The sequence below is a fragment of the Ranitomeya imitator genome, chromosome 4 (genome assembly GCF_032444005.1).
Source record: "Ranitomeya imitator isolate aRanImi1 chromosome 4, aRanImi1.pri, whole genome shotgun sequence".
Lineage (NCBI taxonomy): Eukaryota > Metazoa > Chordata > Amphibia > Anura > Dendrobatidae > Ranitomeya > Ranitomeya imitator.
This window is the reverse complement of record NC_091285.1, coordinates 701,924,070-701,941,813: the sequence shown is the minus strand read 5'-3', so window position 1 is coordinate 701,941,813 and position 17,744 is coordinate 701,924,070. Positions and strand designations below refer to the sequence as shown.

Here is a 17,744-nt window from a genome sequence, read left to right as displayed (position 1 = left end):
CAAAGAAGTGGAATATTCTTGAATGGCCAAGTCAGTCACCTGATCTCAACCCAATTGAGCAGCATTTCACTTGTTAAAGACTAAACTTCAGACAGAAAGGCCCACAAACAAACAGCAACTGAAAACCACCGCAGTGAAGGCCTAGCAGAGCATCAAAAAGGAAGAAACACAGCGTCTGGTGATGTCCATGAGTTCAAGACTTCAGGCAGTCATTGCCAACAAAGGGTTTTCAACCAAGTACTAGAAATGAACATTTTATTTAAAATTATTTAATCTGTCCAATTACTTTTGGTCCCTTTAAAAACAGGGTGGCACATGTTAAGGAGCTGAAACTCCTAAACCCTTCATCCAATTTTAATGTGGATACCCTCAAATGAAAGCTGAAAGTCTGAACTTCAACTGCATCTGAATTGTTTTGCTTAAAATTCATTGTGGTAATGTCTGTAACCAAAATTAGAAAAATGTTGTCTCTGTCCAAATATATATGGACCTAACTGTATGTATTTTTTTTTATGACTCTGCATTATAAACTTCTGTGAAGCACTTGGGCATTCAAAATTCTCACCACACATCTATATAAGTTCCTTGGGGGTCTAGTTTCCAAAATGGGGTCACTTGTGGGGGGTTACTACTGTTTAGGTACATCAGGGGCTCTGCAAACGCAACATAACACCCACAGACCATTCTATCAAAGTCTGCATTCCAAAACGGCGCTCCTTCCCTTCCGAGCTCTGCCGTGCGCCCAAACAGTGGTTTACCCCCACATATGGCACATCAGCGTACTCGGGATAAATTGGACACCAACTATTGCAGTCCAATTTATCCTGTTACCCTTGTGAAAATAAAAACTTGGGGGCTACAATATCTTTTTTGTGGAAAAAAAAATATTTTTTATTTTCACGACTCTGCATTCTAAACTTCTGTGAAGCACTTGGGCATTCAAAGTTCTCACCACACATCTAGATAAGTTCCTTGGGGGGTCTAGTTTCCAAAATGGGGTCACTTGTGGAGGGTTTCTACTGGTTAGGTACATCAGGGGCTCTGCAAACGCAACATAATGCTCGCAGACCATTCTATCAAAGTCTGCATTCCAAAACGGCGCTCCTTCCTTCCGAGCTCTGCCGTGCGCCTAAACAGTGGTTTACCCCCACATATGGGGTACCAGCATACTCAGGACAAATTGGACTACAACTTTTGGGGTCCAATTTTTCTTGTTACCCTTGTGAAAATAAAAACTTGGGGGCTAAAAAATCTTTTTTGTAGAAAAAAAATATATTTTTTATTTTCACGACTCTGCATTATAAACTTCTGTGAAGCACTTGGGCATTCAAAGTTCTCACCACACATCTAGATAAGTTCCATGGGGGGTCTAGTTTCCAAAATGCGGTCACTTGTGGGGGATTTCTACTGTTTAGGCACATCAGGGGCTCTCCAAACGCGACATGGCGTCCGATCTTAATGCCAGCCAATTCTACATTGAAAAAGTAAAACGGCACTCTTTCTCTTCCAAGCTCTGCAGTGCGCCCAAACAGTGGTTTACCCCCACATATTGGGTATCGACGTACTCAGGAGAAATTGCACAACAAATTTAGTGGTCTAATTTCTCCTGTGACCCTTGTGAAAATAAAAATTTGTGGGCAAAAATATCATATTTGAAGAAAAAATGCGATTTTTTTTTTCACGGCTCTACGTTATAAACTTCTGTGAAGCACATGGGGGTTCAAAGTGCTCACCACACATCTAGATAAGTTCCTTAAGGCAGAGGTCCCCAACTCCAGTCCTCAAGGCCCACCAACAGGTCATGTTTTCAGGATTTCCTTTGCATTGCACAGGTGATGCAATTATTACCTGGGCAAGACTAAGGAAATCCTGAAAACATGACCTGTTGGTGGGCCTTGAGGACTGGAGTTGGGGACCCCTGCCTTAAGGGGTCTGGTTTCCAAAATGGTGTCACTTGTGGGGGGTTTCCACTGTTTAGGCACATCAGGGGCTCTCTAAACGTGACATGGCGTCCGATCTCAATTCCAGCCAATTCTGCATTTGAAAAAGTCAAACGGCGCTCCTTCACTTCTAAGTTCTGCGGTGCGTCCAAAAAGTGGTTTACCCCCACATATGGGGTATTGGCGTATTCAGGAGAAATTGCATAACAAAACTTATGGTTACATTTCTGTTTTTACATATGTGAAAATAAAAAAAATGGTTCTGAATTAAGATGTTTGCAAAAAAAAGTTAAATGTTCATTTTTTCCTTCCACATTGTTTCAGTTCCTGTGAAGCACGTAAAGGGTTAATAAACTTCTTGAATGTGGTTTTGAGAACCTTGAGGGGTGTAGTTTTTAGAATGGTGTCACACTTCATTATTTTCTATCATATAGACCCCTCAAAATGACTTCAAATGTGATGTGGTCCCTAAAAAAAAATGGTGTTGTAAAAATGAGAAATTGCTGGTCAACTTTTAACCCTTATAACTCCCTAACAAAAAAAATTTTGTTTCCAAAATTGTGCTGATGTAAAGTAGACATGTGGGAAATGTTATTTATTAACTATTTTTCGTGACATATCTCTCTGATTTAAGGGCATAAAAATACAAAGTTTGAAAATTGCAAAATTTAAAAAATTTTCGCCATATTTCCATTTTTTTCATAAATAATCGCAAGTAATATCGAAGAAATGTTACCACTATCATGAAGTACAATATGTCACGAAAAAACAATCTCAGAATCAGCGGGATCCGTTGAAGCGTTCCAGAGTTATAACCTCATAAAATGACAGTGGTCAGAATTGCAAAAATTGGCCTGGTCATTAAGTACCAATTTGGCTCTGTCACTAAGGGGTTAAGACTGGTCCTTGCCCAGAGAACGTAAATATTTCTCCTGTGCATTAGTTTGTGTTGCATTGCCATAATCTGTATGTTTCTATTCAACAGGAGTTGGCGTTTATTCAGTTTTGGGTATTTTTTTTCCTTTGTTCACAGCACATGGAGCAGCACTGTTGACTCAGGTTCTGGAGTGGTCCTTCATCAGACAGCCATGGGCCCGTCCCAGCCATCCTGCAGCGCTGCAGCAAGTGGGCCTCCCACACTACCTGGAGACCAGGAAGCTGGTTCATCAGGTGTTCCCCTTTTCCAGTCATCTGCCTCTGCCCCTTTTTTTGGGGCTTCTCTCGGCAGCGGCAGAGGGCATCAGACAGGCCACTCATGCCCAAGTTTTTGAACTTGAGCTTGGTTTTTCTCGATGGACTCAAGACTTTGGGTGACCGAATGGATACTGCCATTAGCCATATGAATACACGTATCCAGGAGGTCACCAATACCCTTGAACAAGTAAAAGCCGCCAGCACATCATTTTTTTAACCAAAATGAACAGGGCATGTTAGAACACCTTACTCCTGATCTCCAGCTTAGTGTCATGCAGGCCTGCAATGCTGCTTACGTGCAGGCTATGCAGCAGAGTCGGTATTTTCAGCAGACAGTGGCGGCATATCCACCTGTGCCAACACTGTCAAGATTTACATCAATGCTGACCTCTGCTGCATACCACTGCACGGGCACTTCTATTCCTAGCACTGCCGGACACCACTACAGCACCACCATGACAACTCCCGCTCCTGCTTGGACCTCCTCCACTGATACCACAATGCAGCAGCAGGACCCTGGCATGGCCTTCCGCTCCACCACCACCACGATGCAGCAGAACCCAGGCATGGCCTTCGGCTCTACGAGCAATATGGACCCTGGCATGGCTGCAAGCTCTGCGAGCACTATGGACTCTGGCATGGCCTTCCACTCTACGAGCACTATGGACTCCAGCATGGCTGCAAGCTCTGCGAGCACTATGGACTCTGGCATGGCCTTCCACTCTACGAGCACTATGGACTCCAGCATGGCTGCACGCTCTACGAGCAATATGGACCCTGGCATGGCTGCAAGCTCTACGAGCAATATGGACCCTGGCATGGCCTTCCACTCTACGAGCACTATGGACTCCAGCATGGCTGCACGCTCTACGAGCACTATGGACCCTGGCATGGCCATCTGCTCTACGAGCACTATGGACTCTGGCATGGCAGCACGCTCTTTGAGCACTATGGACTCTGGCATGGCTGCACGCTCTACAACCACAGTGCAGCCGGACCCTGACAGGTCACCCACCATGACTATGCCACAAAATATGAGCCCACCAAGGCTTCCCAGAACACGTCGCTCCCAGAAAGGGAAAAAAAATAAAAATCTGCGTACTATCAGTATTCCTCCCTCCTCACCTCCCAGTGTGTCTGTAATGTCAGGTTTGTCTCACCCTTCCAGTGCGCCTCAGGCCTCTCATATGTCAAGCCCCATCCCCGAACTACAAGACCCCATTAGTTTATTTGCCCCCTCTCCTGCCACCCCTGCATTGTCTACACTTAGCCAGTCCTCACAGCTTCACACCCCCCATTTCCATCACTCTACCCCAAGCAGGCACAGTTAAATAAAAATTTTGTTTGTAAGAAAATAAATACAATTGTTTTTTGCCCCCAATTATGTGTGGTTAATTGTGTATGTCGCCGCCTGCAACGGACACCATGCGCCAAATAAAACACTGCGCCACACACTTAATTTTTTGGCCACATCATAGCTCTAGAAGTTAGCAAGTACAACACTTTCTGTGTCTTTAGTCTAGAGATATGAGGTGGACCAAAAATTTTATACTTGTATTTTCTCCATAATCTCTTCATTCTGCTTAGTCTGTGACTAGTGTTGCAGACTGAAGAGAAAATGGTGACAATACAATGCAGAACTATACTCAAAAGGTCAGGTGTCCAAAAACTCATTAGTTAGGACACCTGACCTGGTGAGTAGAGAACTGCCTTGTATAACCTCCATTTTCTCTTCTGTTTACGTAATCTATTTCACACAAAGTGAAGGGACGATGGCGGTCATACAAGGCATATCTATGCTCACCTGGACATGTTTCAGAAATAGTAGATTAATGAAGCTGTTATATGTGTATCATGAATTCATTACTTCTGACACCTGACTTGATGAGTAAAGATATGTTTTGATTTAAACAGCCATTGTCTCTTCAGTCTGCGTTCAATGGATACTGCAGACCAAAATCAGGACGCAATGACGTCAACAACCTTACCACTAACTTACCTGGCTGCCGTCACACTAGCGGTATGTGGTCAGTATTTTACATCAGTATTTGTGGCCAAAACAAGGAGAGAAACAATTAGAGGAAAAGTATAATATTAACATATTTAGCACTTCTGCATTTACCACCCACTCCTGGTTTTGGCCTACAAATACTGATATAAAATACTGACCAAATACTGCTACTGTGAGGGCAGCCTTGGTTTGTAGAGGAAATACATAGGAGACATGGTCAAGATACCAAAAAATAAAGTTTATTAACAAAAAATATTAGTAACATTCAAGAAAATAACTGGTTCAGACAAAATCCCAACATGACATTTACACAACATTGTCCTGCCATGACACACATCCAATATCTGATTAAAATAAGGCAGCAAATTGGTCCCGCATGTGGCCAACTTCAGCAGTTGACCGCAGCGGGTGATGCTGGTAATCGGGCAATGGGTTTGCAACTGGTTCATCCAGTTCAATGTTGGGTCGCTCCTTAGCCATTATGTAATTGTGCAGAACCACACAGGCTTTGACCACCTCATCGACTGTCTCCATTTTTAGATTAATGGCTGTTGCAAGAATGCGCCATTTGGAGACTAGAATCCTAAAGGATTATCCCATAATACAGGCCCTCTGTAGTCACATTGGCGGTGTCTGGTTATCTAGATTTTTCTCCTGTAAAATTTGTCACCATGCGCACCAGAAACGCAAACGCATGAAAAACGCATGGAAAAGTGTGCAAATGTGGCGTTTATTTAACCGCATGCATTCCCGCATGCGTCAAAAAAACGCCACGTTTGTACGTGTTTATATGTGTTTTTTCCTGCACTTCCGGACGCAGATTAAACGCTGCGGATTCTAACGCAAATCTGAAACTAGCCTTAGTAAAGATTGTTGTCTTGGCCAGCCAAAACTACCCGTTACAGGTGGCCTGCTCAAGCACAAGGCCCTCACAGCACCAACACCAAAGCCCAGCCAGGACCCACTCTTTCATGTAGCGCAGCAGGGCATTACAGGAGAAGGCGAGGGTCTATGCTGCAGCTATCGCCCCACGCTGTGCTAAACCTGCTGCTACTATAAGCAATGCGTGCCGTGCAACTTGCTCTCTACGTTCTGCTTAGTCTTAGCTAATAACCATAGTGCAACAGAAATTAACCTAAGCCCATAATGATTGTTATATTTCAGTGTCTAATTTTCCCTGTGAATATTATTTTCCTGCTGGTATTTGGATGTGGCTTTATTTCTCCTTGTGAAATGTATTTTGCCCTTTGGGTGGAGTGCAGGATCGTCATGTCATTTGTTTTGTGAACAAAACTCCTATTCATTCTGTGATCAGACAGATCCTATGACCATTGGGTCCTTTCACACATAAGAAAGTGTTTTTCTCAGAGGCTCAATCTCCAGTGAATGTAAGTACATTTTACATTTCCGTACAACTCTCATTTCTGCTTTGCGTTGTTATAATAGACGATAATGAATAGAAGATAGAATCATGCAATGCTGTTGAGTTTAGAAATGACCAGTGGAAGAGGCATCACGAAGCTTTGATTCAGAGCCTGAGTCCAGATCTTCATTGCGTTGTCGCGATTCTCTAGTTTACCTATTTGGTAAAATAAAGATGACTTTATAGAAACGTCTGGGTCCACCCATCTGATTCACAATAGTTCCTACAACTTCCCACTTTAGTCCCTGTTTCTTCCTCTCAGTGGAGTCCTCAGTGCAGCCCAGAACTTGGAGAGTAAGAAGCTGACCCCTATATATGAACAGCACAGCATAAGGCAGCACACTGCAGCGCTTGTATGCAAGGTGATGTATATATGACATTAGCTCCTGACATACCCCCAATGGATGCCATGCGGTGGCATTTTTCACCTTTAGGTCCACATGGTATACCACACAGTTTACCTTTCAATGTACATTGTGGAGGACAGGTTAGTTTATATGCTATTCTATGCATTTGTTGCAGTATAGGCCGGATGGTCAATTCTAAATTATGGACATTCCTTGTCATTTAGAAAAAAAATGTTTCGGCACAAATATAACATGCCGCAGGTTTAAATATGCGTGCAACCCAAATATCCGCAAATTTCATTTCCATGTATTGTGTATGGGGATTTGTAATAACCTGCTTACTTCCATTGATCTGTAAGTTAGTTACAGATTTTTGGTGTGGACATTACAGTACACCAAAAGATTTAGAATTGAGAGTCCTCAGTGGTTGATACCTTTTAATGGCTAAAGGTACTGTCACACTAGACGATATCGCTAGCGATCCGTGACGTTGCAGCGTCCTGGCTAGCGATATCGTCCAGTGTGACAGGCAGCAGCGATCAGGCCCCTGCTGTGCTGTCGCTGGTCGGGGAAGAAAGTCCAGAACTTTGTTTCGTCGCTGGACTCCCCGCAGGCATCGCTGAATCGGCGTGTGTGACACCGATTCAGCGATGTCTTCGCTGGTAACCAGGGTAAACATCGGGTAACTAAGCGCAGGGCCGCGCTTAGTAACCCGATGTTTACCCTGGTTACCATCCTAAAAGTAAAAAAAAACAAACGCTACATGCTTACCTACCGCTGTCTGTCCCCGGCGCTGGGCTTCTCTGGTCTGGCTGTGAGCACAGCAACCGGAAAGCAGAGCGGTGACGTCACCGCTCTGCTTTCCGGCTGCCCGGCGCTCACAGCCAGACCAGAGAAGCAGAGCGCCGAGGACAGACAGCGGTAGGTAAGTATGTATCGTTTGTTTTTTTTTACTTTTAGGATGGTAACCAGGGTAAACATCGGGTTACTAAGCGCGGCCCTGCGCTTAGTTACCCGATGTTTACCCTGGTTACCGGGGACCTCGGGATCGTTGGCTGCAGCGATCCGGATCGTTGTCGGTATCGCTGCAGCGTCGCTAAGTGTGACGGTACCTTAACTGAAAAGATGAACAAACTGCAGCTTTCGAGACTACACAGGTCTCTTCATCAGGCAAAGAGTAAAAGAAATTCTGAAGAATCACATATTTATACACAACACAGCACAGAACTGTCATTATGGGAGAGTGATAAACAGTTGTGTCCATAAATATTGGAAAGTTCCTAGATTAGGAGTGAATGTATTGTTGTCCTCTGATTGGGGTCTGGTTCCGTGCTATGATGCCCCATAATGTCTGAGTGCAAATTCCTTAATTGATGTAATAAGACATAAATCCATGCGACACATTCATTCCTGCACTAAGTGTGTCAAAGGTTGTCATAAATGTATGCTCCGAGATTCTCCTGTCCTGTCCTGTTGTACTAAATGTCCAACTGGGGGTCTGTATGTAATGGAGACAGGGCAGAAACTGAGAACAAGGAAAAATTATCACCGCCACACAATAAAAGAAAATAGAATGGATCTACCTGTGGCCAAACATTTTAGTATACCTGATCATAGCACCATGGACCAGAAATTGTATTGAAAGGTAGCTTCAAATCTCAGAGAGACAGGAGAATCTCAGAGTATACATTTATGACAACCTTTGACACACCTAGTGAATTAATCTGTCGCATGGATTTATGTCTTTTTACATCAGTTAAGGAATTTGCCCTCAGACCTTATGGGGCATCATAACAAAGAACCACACCCCAATCGGAGGACAACAAAACATCCACTCCTAATCTAGGAACTGTCCAATATTTATGGACACAACTGTTTATCACTCTCCCATAATGACAGTTCTGTGCTGTATTGTGTATAAATATGTGATTCTTCAGATTTTGTATTACTCTTTGCCTGATGAAGAGACCTGTGTAGTCTCGAAAGCTGCAGTTTGTTACCATCTTTTCAGTTAGCCATTAAAAGTATCAACCACTGAGGACTCTCAATTCTAACTATTTTTCTATCAACTGGCTAAAACGGTACTAAGATATATATCTTTCCTGTGACATTATACCAAAAATATGCAACAAGTACGACTTATCTAAGGCTACAGTCACACAATCATGTTTTTTTTTCAGTCCATGTATTTGTGTTAAGGACGGTCAGCACATCCACCAATTGTAGCCTATGCCCCCGGGCACACTAACAATTTTACAAATGGCCTAATTTTACCAAAAATGGTGGGAAGGCATGGGGAATGAATTTACTGTAAGTGGTGTGAGAGATTCCACTTACAGGCAGATTAAATGAGAGGGATGATTAATAAGTAAAGGATCCATGTAATTACACAAGGGGCGATGGGGAAATGAGGATGATTATACTGTAAGGGGCATATCTACTGATGCTGGATATCTACTAATGCTGGATGGGTCAAGTGATAGAATCAAGTGGGGGGATAATGTTTATTAAAATGAAATGTAAATGTTTCTGTAATATTCTACCTGCGGGTGTTGCCTGTGCTGTTACATAGAACTGCAGGACGTATGTACTACATTACTTGAACTCAAGAGAGCTATCATGTGTAGTGTTGAGCGATACCTTCCGATATTTGAAAATATCGGTATCGGATTGGATCGGCCAATATTCGAAAAATATCGGATATTGCCGATACCGATACCCGATACCAATGCAAGTCAATGGGACCAAAATATCGGAATTAAAATAAACCCTTTCTTTCCTTGTAGGTTCATTCTACATGAAGGAAAACAACTAAGATTTATGTAGGATGTATTTGGGGAGGTGGCGGAGACATTAAAGGCATAGAGGTGTAGCCCAATCAAATGGAATAGCAGTAATGCTGCGCAAGGAAAAGGTGGCTCTTTTAATTATGCTCCTTGCACAAGCTGAAAGAAACACTTATAAAATTTGTCCCCTCATACCATGAAACCGTCCCGGAGGCGGGACTTTCTTAAAGAGATGCAGCACATCTGTCATTCATACCCCCTTTGCGCCGGCCAGTGTTGTTTGCTTGTGTACCAGAGCCTGCGCTGTTATGTTAAACCTTGGGCATGCGCAGTTAGTGCTGCCCGTCTTCTGACATCATTTGATGTCAGCCTGACTGCGCCTGTGCGGTCGCGCTGCCCAAGATCACACTTCGCAGTGTCTTCTGATTTATTCACACTGCGGGGCTGGGATCCGTGGGCATGCGCAGTGCATATCTTCGCCTCTCACTCATCTCCTTCCACCTTCTTCAGACTCTGCAGCGTCAGCTGATCCCTAATCATGTGCCACGGCCGTGACGCCGCACAGTCTGAAGATGGCGGAAGGAGATGAGTGAGAGGCGAAGATCTGCACTGTGCATGCCCACGAATCCCAGCCCCGCAGTGTCTTCTGATTTATTCACACTGCGGGGCTGGGATTCATGGCCTTGCGCAGTGCATATCTTCGCCTCTCACTCATCTCCTTCCGCATTCTTCAGACTGTGCGGCGTCAGCTGATCCCTAATCACATGCCACGGCCATGACGCTGCACAGTCTGAAGAAGGCGGAAGGAGATGAGTGAGAGGCAAAGATCTGCACTGCGCATGCCCACGAATCCCAGCCCCGCAGTGTCTTCTGATTTATTCACACTGCGGGGCTGGGATTCATGGCCTTGCGCAGTGCATATCTTCGCCTCTCACTCATCTCCTTCCACGTTCTTCAGACTGTGCAGCGCCAGCTGATCCCTAATCACATGCCACGGCCGTGACGCCGCACAGTCTGAAGAAGGCGGAAGGAGATGAGTGAGAGGCGAAGATATGCACTGCGCATGCCCACGAATCCCAGCCCCGCAGTGTCTTCTGATTTATTCACACTGCGTGGGCTGGGATTCGTAGCCTTGCGCAGTGCATATCTTTGCCTCTCACTCATCTCCTTCCGCCTTCTTTCGACTGTGCAGCGTCAGCTGATCCCTAATCACATGCCACGGCTGTGACGCCTCACAGTCTGAAGAAGACGGAAGGAGATGAGTGAGAGGCAAAGATATGCTCTGCGCATGCCCATGAATTCCAGCCCTGCAGTGTCTTCTGATTTATTCACACTGCGGGGCTGGGATTCATGGCCTTGCACAGTGCATATATTCGCCTCTCACTCATCTCCTTCTGCCTTCCTCACACTGTGTGGCATCAGCTGATCCCTAATCACATGCCACAGCTGTGACACCGCACAGTCTGAAGAAGGCGGAAGGAGATGAGTGAGAGGTGAAGATATGCACTGCGCATGCCCATGAATCCCAGGCCTGCAGTGTGAATAAATAAGACACTGCGGGGTGTGATCTCGGGGAGGGCGGCCGCACAAGCGCAGGCAGCCTGAAAACAAATGATGTCAGAAGATGGGCAGCGCTAACTGCGCATGGCCAAGGGATAACATAACAGCGCAGGCTCCGGGACAGATTCAAACAACGTTGAGGAGGCGGCGCCTGGTGCCAAGGGGGTAGGAATGATGGCTGTATTGCGTCGTCTCATTAATCAGGAAAGTCCCACATCTGAGACGGTTTGAAGGTTTGAGGGGACACATTTTCTAAGTGTTAACTTCAGCGTGTGCAAGGAGAAAAACTAAAAGAGCCACCTTGTCCAAATGCAGCATTAGTGCTGCACAAGGTGGCTCTTCTAGTTACAAATGCCTGGCGGGGGACAGGTTCCCCTTCATTTCTGTTGTTGTGTCAGCGTGGAGGTCGCAGGACACATTGCCGGATACACAGCAGGGGAGCAGCTGATGTTACTGAACCCCAATAACACGGCAGCAGTGTTGATTGTGCAAACGGCACTTCTGGGCAGCAACTGGCATTGTTGGAGCCCAGGGATTGCATGAGAAACACAGTATAGGCCGAGGCCTAATTTGAGCAAGTTTCAAATCTGTAGTTGCGTGAATGTGGAGGGAGCAGGCAAAATTGCCGCACACACAGCAAGTGAGCAGCTGGGGTTACTGAATCCCAATAACAGAGGAGCAACTGTTGACTGTGCAGACAGCACTTCCGAGCAACAACTGGCAGTGTTGGAGCCCAGGGACAGCAGGAGGAGCAGACTTGAGTTATTGCCGCACACACAGCAGGGGAGCAGCTGGGGTTACTGAATCCCAATAACAGAGGCGCAACTGTACGGACAGCACTTCCTGGCAGCAACTGGCGGTGTTGGAGCCCAGGGTCAATGCTAAAAGCAGAGTGTAGGCCGAGGCCTAATTGGAGCTAGTTTAACCAGTTTAATATCTGATGTAGTTTTAGTGTGCAGGGAGCAGGAGAACTTGCCGCACACACAGCAGGGGAACAGCTGGCCTTACTGAACCCCACTAGCACAGGACCGAGTGTTTTGCTCTGTGCAGACAGCAATTCTGGGCAGCAACTGGCGGTGTTGGAGCCCAGGGACAGCAGGAGGAGCAGACTTGAGCTATTGCCGCACACACAGCAGGGGATCAGCTGGCGTTACTTATCCCCAGTAACAGAGGAGCAACTGTTGACTGTGCAAACAGCACTTCCGGGCAGCAACTGGTGCCCAGGGTAAATTCTAAAAGCAGAGTGTATGCCGAGGCCTAATTGGTGCTAGTTTAATATCTGATGTAGTCTTAGCATGGAGGGAGCAGGAAAACTTGCTGCACACACAGCAGGGGAGCAGCTGGCGTTTCTGAACACCAATAACAGAGGATCAACTGTTGACTGTGCATTACTGCTGCACAAGATGGCTCTTTCAGTAACAAACGCCTGGGGGGGAAAGGTTCCGTTAAATTTCTGTTGTAGTGTCAGCGTGGAGGTAGCAGGACACATTGTCGAATACACAGCTGGGGATCAGCTGACGTTACTGAAACCCAATAACACTGGGTCATGTGTTGACTGTGCAGATGGCACTTCTGAGCAGCAACTGGTGGTGTTGGAGCCCAAGGATTACAGTTCAGGTGGTAGAAACATGAACACAACAGGAGACCTGGATACTGTTGCCAACCAATTATTTAATCTAGAAGAGGAGTGGCAAATTCCTGCGAGATCCAGGCCTTGTTCATTTTCAGAAAAGTAAGCTGGTCAATGTTATCGGAGGATAATCGCATGCGAAGGTCTGCTAGTACACACCTCTGGCACTAAAGATGCATTCTGATAATAAACTAGCAGCAGGGCAAGCCAGCACCTCCAATGCATACTGGCCAAGCTCTGGCCATGTATCCAGCTTAGAGACCCAAAACTTGAGGGGAAAGAGCCGTCTGGGAGTACACTGAGAGGGTAAGACATGTAATCTGTCACTATCTGACGGAAACATTGCCTGGAGCCGTCTGTGATGGTTTAGGCATTTGTGGTGGGTACAGAAAACTTTGCCACAGTTGGGCCATACTGGACTTGCCTTGTGCTGAGGCACAGCTTCTGCTCCCTCTTTGTGCAGAATTTCCTCCACTGCCTCGATGCACTGAGCTGCTTTGTAGAGCACTAGCAGCACTGCTCTCGATTGGACTGGAGATGATTATGGACTGCAACGGTGTGTCTTGGTACTCCCGCATTTTACGCTCCCGGTTCAACGGTGTAATGAGGCTTTGAAAGTTGTCCTGGTAGCGAGGATCAAGGAGGGTGTACACCCAATAATCAGCTGTGTCGAGAATGTGGGTGATGCGGCGGTCGTTTCTCAGGCACTGCAGCATGAAATCAACCATGTGCTGCAGACTGCCAACTATCCAAGAAACGCTGTCCCCTGGTTGAGGCGTGATCTCTGCCTGCTCTGCATCACCCCACCCTCGCTCTACATACTGACTACTGGAGCATTGTGTAACTCCCTCCTCTGGAAAGATGTCTTTCTCCTCCAATGACTCCTCCTCATCATCCTCACAAAGTGTCCCCTGCCTAGGCCTTTGTGAGGAACTACGTTGTGCTGACTGTCCAGAAGCAGATAGAATTTGTGACTACTCATCCTCCACCTCTTCCACAACATCATCCCTTAGCGCTTGCAGTGTTCTTTCAAGCATGCACATAAGGGGGACAGTCATGCTGACTAGTGCACTCGCCATCTGCATGGAATCATCGAAGGCACGCAAAACCTGGCAGACGTCCTTCATAGTGGCCCACTCAGTGGTTGTGAAGTCTGAACGGCGCACAGTGCGACTTCTTTGTGCTGATGCAGCTGGTACTCCATTACTGCTGGCTGCCACTCACATAACCGCTCCAACATATGTAACGTGAAATTCCACTTGGTGGTTAGGTCACATATGATGCGATGTTCCGGAAGGCGGAATCGGCACTGTAGAGCTGCAATGCACGATCTGGCCATGCTGGAACGCCGCAAGTGAGCACACTCTAGGCGAACCTTGTGCAGCAGTGCATCAAGATCCGGAGAGTCCCTCAAAAAACTCTGCATGACCAAGTTGAGCACATGTGCCAGACATGGGATGTGAGTGAGGTTGTCTATGGTCAGAGCTGCCACCAGATTTCGGCCATTGTCATACACTACCATGCCTGGCTGGAGATTCGCTGGCACAAACCACATGTCGTTCTCCTGCTTGATGGCATTCCAGAGCTCCTGCGCTGTGTGTCTTCGATTCCCCAAAGAAATTAATTTCAATACGGCCTGTTGACGTTTGGCCACGGCTGTGCTCATATCGGTCGTAAAAGGTAAGCATTCACGGGTCCATGTGGCGGTGGACTGTGAAAGCTCCTGCAGCGCTGATTCAGAGGAACTTGAGTAAGAGGAGGAGTTAATGTGTACAGACTGGATTCCTGCAATCTTTGGAGTTGAGCCACACGCACGATCTGTACCCGGCTCCACAACATTTATCCAATGGGCAGTGAGAGAAAGGTATTGCCCCTGTCCATGGTGACTGGTCCATGCATCGGTGCTGAGGTGGACCTTGCTACTGATGGCGTTCAGTAGCGCGTGTTTAATGTTTCCCTCCACATGCTTTTGCAGAGCAGGGACGGCTTGCCTGCTGAAATAAAAGCGGCTGGGCACATTATATTGTGGGACTGCCAATGCCATCAAGTTATGGAAGGTGTCAGTCTCCATCAGCCTGAATATCAGAATTTCAATGGACAGTAGTTTTGCAATGCCAGCATTCAGAGCCTGTGCTCGGGGGTGGTTTGCCGAGAATGGCTGTAGACTGGGCTGGGAGTGTGAGGATGTCTGGGAACGTGGTCCAGTGGGTGGAATTACACTGGGTCTCTGGACAACAGTGCCAGAGGTTCTTCCATGGTGATCCTGTGAGGAAGCCGAACCAGTTGTGTGTGAGCTGGAGGAAGAGGCTACAACACGAGCTGAAGAGGTGGTAGGTGCTCCTGTAGGTTGGCCTAGATCTTCAGTGTGTTTTTGTAACTTCACCGCATGCTTGGTCCGCACATGTTTCCACATATTTGTGGTATTGAGGTTGCTGACACTTTTCCCTCTTTTGACTTTCTGATGACACACCTTGCATTTGACTAAGCAAATGTCATCTGCAACTTGGTCAAGAAAGGCACTGCAAGTCTTGGGAGCGCCCGTTTTGGCTTTTGGAAGAGGCATGCTCCTAATGGGTGCCGAAGTGGAGGCTACAGGCACCACAGTCTTCCCCCTCCCTCTCCTTTTTTGGGCCGTTCGGGGAATCTCTTCCTCAGAGCTGCTCCCACCACCTTCCTGTACCTCACACCATGATGGGTCAAGGACCTCATCATCTACACTACCCTCTTCCACCAAATGCTTCTCCTGGGTAGTCTCCACAGCACAGTACGCACCAGAAACTGGCACCTGAGTCTCATCATCAGATGCATACTGAGGTGTGCTGACCGGAGGCACTGGCCCACCCGTCTCTTCAGATTCAGAGAGACAAAGCTGATGGGCATCACTGCATACTGCCTCTTCTTCCATTTCTCCAATGCTGCTTGGCTGGCCCCCTTTTTCCAAGCCAAGAGATTCAGAGAACAAAAGTAGAGATGGCTCCTGTCCTGGGCTCTCTGACTGCCTGGGCAATTTGGCAGGTGGTGAAGAGACAGATGGGTGCTCTCCAGTGCTCTGTGCCTGAGAGGATGTGGCACTAATTGAAGTCGATGTGTTAGCTGCCATCCATCCGACAACGGCTTCAATTTGTTCCTCCCGCAGCAGTGGGGTACCGCGATCTCCTACAAAGCTGCGCATGAAGGACTGTTCCCTGCTAAAACTGGGGGATGATGAGTCACCGGTGCCCGCAGCAGGCACAGAATCCCCACATCCTCTCCCTGCTCCACGCCCATGGCCACGTGCCTTACTCCCTGCGCTCTTCATCTTGGTAGGCTGATAAAGATAGGCAGAAAAGTACTGAGGGCTTAGTGTGCTTATTCCTGAACAGCTCCTAACAGGTATAAGAAACACTAATTTTATAAAGTATGGACTAGACTTTAATATGAGCTAATGTGGCCTACACAACTGTAAAGTTGGGTGTTTGATGAAATTTTTAACTTTTTGGTTTTTTCGCAGAACAGACTACAGAGTGAGCTGCACTTTCAAACAGACCGTACAGACAGCCATGAACGGCACTGCAAGGCCAAAAAAAGCTCCTCTATGTACTCCTATATAGTGTTTTTCCACAATCTAGCAGGATACGGATGGAAAGCCTCTAATAGGATAAATTTGAAAAAATGTGCAGCAGGCTGCACTAATTGAGAAACGGACAATGGAACGGTATGAGGCAGTGACGCACCCTGAGCTGACTACAACCGGCTGTGGTGGCAGAACAGACTACAGAGCGAGCTGCACTCACACAGAGACCGTGCAGACAGCCATGAACGGCACTGCAAGGCCAAGAAAAGTTCCTCTATGCAATTCTTTATAGTGTTTTTCCACAATCTAGCAGGATGCGGATGGAAAGCCACTAATAGGATAAATTTGAAAAAATGTGCAGCAGGCTGCACTAATTGAAAAACAGACAATGGAACAGTATGGGGCAGAGACACACCCTGAGCTGACTACAACCAGCTGTGGCTGCAGAACAGACTACAGTGTGAGCTGCACTCACACAGACACGTTTCATACAGCTGTGAACAGCGCTGCAAGGCAAAAACAAGGTTCTCACACAGCGGTTGCTAAATTAGCCTGGGTAAAGCACAATGAAGCAAATCACTATCTCAAAACTAGCCCTCAGTCAGAACACAGCATCCTGTCTCTAACTGAATTCACAACAGAGTGAACCAAAAATGGCGGCGGCGACATTTATAGTGCATCATGACATCATTTCAGCAGCCAATCACAGCCATGCCAGTAGTTACATGCCTAACATGCAGAACAGAATGTGCCCACACTTCTAAGGATTCCTCATTGGCTGAATTCTGGCTCTTTGAATTATAGGAACTTCCGATTCCGGTATCCGATATACTGAAAGTATCTGAACTCAGTATCGGAATTCCGATACCGCAAATATCGGCCGATACCCGATACTTGTGGTATCGGAATGCTCAACACTAATCATGTGTTATCTGTGATAGTACATAGGACTGCAGATCACATACACTACATTCCTTGTACTCAGAGAGTGATCACTGTATGATAACAGTTACAGACTTATAACAGAGTTATACCACTATTACACAGTAACACAGTTTGACACAGAGCCTATGCCCCAATCTTAATTGCATTGTCCCAGTTCTCTAGTGTACATATATTGTAAAATAAAGATTACTTTAGAGAAATGTCTGTTTCCACCCATCTGATTCACTATAGTTATCACCACTTCTCACTTTAGTCCCTGTTCCTTCTCCTTAGTGGATTCCTCACTACAGGCCAGAACTTGAAAAGTAAGTAACAGTGGTGCAGCACAGAAACTCACAAAAGTAACGATTTTTTA

General features: G+C 46.4%; 1 protein-coding gene across 1 annotated transcript in view; it reads left to right on the top strand.

Annotated features, from left to right (window-relative positions):
• Positions 1-6,413: 6,413 nt before the first annotated feature.
• The window catches only part of LOC138677397 (sulfotransferase 2B1-like), a 204,707-nt gene continuing 193,376 nt past the window's right edge, over positions 6,414-17,744 (top strand). Inside the window, exon 1 of the mRNA XM_069767490.1 lies at positions 6,414-6,533. The gene's annotated coding sequence lies outside the window, so the exon portion shown is untranslated. The remainder of the gene's footprint in view (positions 6,534-17,744) is intronic.